Source organism: Bison bison, unplaced genomic scaffold, assembly GCF_000754665.1.
Source record: "Bison bison bison isolate TAMUID 2011002044 unplaced genomic scaffold, Bison_UMD1.0 scf7180017864302, whole genome shotgun sequence".
Lineage (NCBI taxonomy): Eukaryota > Metazoa > Chordata > Mammalia > Artiodactyla > Bovidae > Bison > Bison bison.
In genome coordinates this window covers 1,109,089-1,113,657 of record NW_011494874.1, presented here as the reverse complement: position 1 = coordinate 1,113,657, position 4,569 = coordinate 1,109,089, and positions in this window count along the sequence as shown.

Genomic DNA, 4,569 nt, shown 5'->3' with positions numbered 1-4,569 from the left:
ACCACACGAGCTGAGACGGTCTGTGTTCCCACCACCCCCGGGGGTGCGGCAGGCCCTTTCAAGGGTGGTTTTTAATCTTTGTGAGGGTGGATTCAGAACAGCTCTTCGGTTTAGGGCATCAGAAGGGTATCACTGCAGTAATGGGGCTGAATTAGACCAGGACTAAAAGACCACTACACACCTGCCTTAACTGATTCCGGGTAACTTAACTGCATTTCCAGAATAAAGCCCCAGCTGTACTTACAATGATATGGTAAAATCCAGCACCCAACAATGTAAAAACGTTTCAGTGTCCAGCATCTAATAAAAATTACCAGGCATGCAAAGAAGCAAGAAAATATGATAGTAACCAGGAGGAAAATCAGTCAGTAGAAAGCTGTGAGATTAGCAGACAAGGACATTAAAATAACTGATATAAATAAGTTGTACACGTTCATGAGGAAGATGAGCATGAGTGGCAGATATGAGAAAGACTGAACTAGGACTTTAGAGGTGAAAAACACAGAGACTGATAGCGAATTGGCTAGTACAGAAGAAGAGATCAGTGAACCTCAAGACACGGCAATAGAAATTATCCAAAATATGGTGCAAAGAATAAGGAAGACTGAACACGGTGACAGCATTAGTGACCTGTGGGGCAAAATCAACGGATTTAAGATCCACGTAACTGGAGTTCCAGAAGAAGAGGAAGCAATGGAAACAGTATTTGAAGAAGTAGTGGCTGAAAGATGTCGACATTTGATGAAGATTGCAAACCGTGAAGCTCACAAACTCCAGATAGAGTAAACAAAATCATACCAAGGTCCACACAGTCCAGTTACTGAAAAATCAGTGATGAAGAGAAAAAAGTCAGAGGAACAAAAATCAGGTCAGTGACTTCTGATCAGAACCGGTTGCCAGCCAGCAGACAACTGCCGTGTTTAAAGTACCAAAAGGAAGAAAGCTGTTAGTTTATCATTCTGTACCCAGTGAAAATATCTTTCAAAACGAAAGTGAAATAAAAATTTCTGGACCAAGAAATGCTGGAAGAATTTATTGCCAGCAGAAGTGCACTACAAGAAATTTTAAAGGAAGATCAAGTAGAAGGAAGATGATAGCAGATGGAGATTGTACCCAAAGGAATGAAAAGAATTGGGAATAGTCCATGGATTGGTGAATATTCACACTTGAATCTTTTTTGTTTTAGACTATTTAAAGCAAAATTAACAATGTATTTTGGAACTTACAATACTTGTAGAGGGAAGGAATGACAATAGTAGCACAGAGTCTGGGAGCGAAGAAGGGAAGTGCAGTCACTGTGTCTCAGTGGTATTATTTGAAGGTAAACTGATAAGTTAAAGATGCATATTTCATCCAGAAAGATCTCTTGTCTGTGGGGGGGAAAAAAACATTAATTGCCATTGAAAGTGAAAGCAATTCTCTCAGTCATGTCCAACTCTTTGAGACCCTGTGGATAGTCCATGGAATTCTCCAAGCCAGAATACTGGAGTGGGTAGCCTTTCCCTTCTCCAGGGCATCTTCCTAACCCAGGGATTGAACCCAGGTCTCCTACATTGCAGGCGGATTCTTTACCAGCTGAGCTCAGTTCAGTTGCTCAGTCGTCTCCGACTCTTTGCGACCCCATGAATCACAGCATGCCAGGCCTCCCTGTCCATCACCAGTTCTGAGTTTACCCAAACTAATGTCCATCGAGTCGGTGATGCCATCCAGCCATCTCATCCTCTGTCGTCCCCTTCTCCTCCTGCCCCCAATCCCTCCCAGCATCAGAGTCTTTTCCAATGAGTCAACTCTTCGCATGAAGTGGCCAAAGTATTGGAGTTTCAGCATCAGTCCTTCCAGTGAACACTCAGGACTAATCTCCTTTAGAATGGACTAACGGTTGGATCTCCTTGCAGTCCAAGGGACTCTCAAGAGTCTTCTCCAACACCACAGTTCAAAAGCATCAATTCTTCTGTGCTCAGCTTTCTTCACAGTCCAACTCTCACATCCATACATGACTACTGGAAAAACCATAGCCTTGACTAGACAGACCTTTGTTGGCAAAGTAATGTCTCTGCTTTTGAATATGCTATCTAGGTTGGTCATAACTTTCCTTCCAAGGAGTAAGCGTCTTTTAATTTCATGGCTGCAATCACCATCTGCAGTGATCTTGGAGCCCAGAAAAATAAAGTCAGCCACTGTTTCCACTGTTTCCCCATCTATTTCCCATAAAGTGATGGGACCAGATGCCATGATCTTAGTTTTCTGAATGTTGAGCTTTAAGCCAACTTTTTCACTCTCCTCTTTAGAGGCTCTTTAGTTCTTCTTCATTTTCTGTCATAGGGTGGTGTCATCTGCATATCTGAGGCTATTGATATTTCTCCCGGCAATCTTGATTCCAGCTTGTGATTAGTTGGATGTAAAAGAGGACATTGTTACAGATCCTGTAGACCTTGAAAGGGTAATAAGGAGTATTGTGAATAATGATATGCTAATAAATTTGACAGCCTCAATAAAATGAACAAGCCCGTTGAAAAACATAAACCACCAAATTTACTCAAGAGCAAGTGTATAACCTTTCATAACTACATTAAAGAAGTTTAATTTGTAGTTAAAATCCTTGCCTTGAAGAATACTCCACGTCCGAATAGCGTCACCGATAATTACTAAACACCTAAAGAAGAATACCAATCTGAAAAAGCTTCTTCAGAAGACAGAAGAGGAGGGAACGCTTCCTGTCTCCTGTGAGGCCAGCACTACCCTGAAAGCAAAAGCAGCGCCATTATGGAAAGGAGAACCACCAAGCCCTGTTTGTCGTACGCACATCCTCCGTAAATGTTAGCAAATAGAACCAACTAGGCAATATATAAAAAGCATAGTACATAATAATCAAGAAAAGTTTATCTCAGGAAATAAAGGTTGTTTTAACATTAGAAACTCAATCAGTGTAACCCCAGTCATGGACCAAAAGGAGAAAAGGGAGCGTGAGGCCCAGAACGGGGGTGTGGGAAACATGAAGGGAAGGCAGGATAATTGCATAAATTGCATAAAACGTTAATCATGACAAGAGCACATACACATGCATGCATACACGTTCTACAACAGTAAAATTTAAGTTGGAAATTATGATAAATGGGGTTAATGTTTCAAGGCTCTTGCTGTCCAAGAGAAAGGTAAATGTATTGGTTAACATTGGACTTTGATAAGAACCTGTACATTAGAATTTCTAACGCAATTACTAAAGAGTAGAAACAGTATGTAACTTGCAGACTACTGGGGGACTAGAATGATAGCAAGTAATCCAAAAGAAGCAAATAGAAAGAAAATAAAAGAAAATTAAACCTAAATGTGAGTAATTGTTTCCAAGGTAAATGGAATTAAATGTTCCAAGGAAAGTTATGACCAACCTAGATAGCATATTCAAAAGCAGAGACATTTCTTTGCCAACAAAGGTCCTTCTAGTCAAGGCTATGGTTTTTCCAGTGGTCATGTATGGATGTGAGAGTTGGACTGTGAAGAAAGCTGAGCGCCGAAGAATTGATGCTTTTGAACTGCGGTGCTGGAGAAGACTCTTGAGAGTCCCTTGGACGCAAGGAGATCCAACCGTTAGTCCATCCTAAAGGAGATCAGTCCTGGGTGTTCATTGGAAGGACTGATGTTGAAGCTGAAACTCCAGTACTTTGGCCACCTCATGCGAAGAGCTGACTCATTTGAAAAGACCCTGATGCTGGGAAAGATTGAGGGCAGGAGGAGAAGGGGACGACAGAGGATGAGATGGTTGGATGGCATCACTGACTCAATGGACATGGGTTTGGGTAGACTCCAGGAGTTGGTGATGGACAGGGAGGCCTGGCGTGCTGTGGTTCATGGGGTTGCAAAGAGTCGGACATGACTGAGCAACTGAACTGAACTGAATTAAAAGAAAAAGATATCAAATAAGGTTTTTTAAAAAATCAACTGTGTTTTGTTTATAAGAGACCCACCTAAAGGATGAAGGTTAAGAGATTTGAAAGAAAAGAAAAAAACAAAACTGCAAACTCTAGCCAACAGCAAGATTGTGTAGTGTCAGAGAAAACACAGTTTAAAGCAAAAAGCAGTTCTGGAGATAGTGTCATTTCACTTAATACAGTTGGCAGCTGGCTCTGTTAACAAAGCAGTCAGTAGTTTAAGCACATTCATGTCTTGCTTGCATGAAGTTCAGTACACATAGTGCTGGTTGGCAGATGTTTTTTCGATGGTCGTTTGGGGATTTAGCTGCTTCCCCACCCCCATCTCTGCCATCTCCTGAGGCCCGGAATACTCTGCAGGCGCCTGTGTGTGGGGCCGAAGGAGTGAATCAGGCAGGTGTTCACAGCTGGGCTGGAGGGCAGGGCAGTGCACATTAGGATTGCATCCTGTTAGGCGGAGCCCAGGTCGTTAACCAGATTTCACTGCAGGGGAGGCTGTGCCCAGGAGGTAGAAGAGAAAAACCTGGTCAATATGTAGTCTCTGCTGCAGTTTGTAATGATAAAAGGTTCAATTCAAAAGGAAGTCATAATAATTCTATAATATTATGGGTAAGCCATAATATGACTTGTCATAAGTACGGGC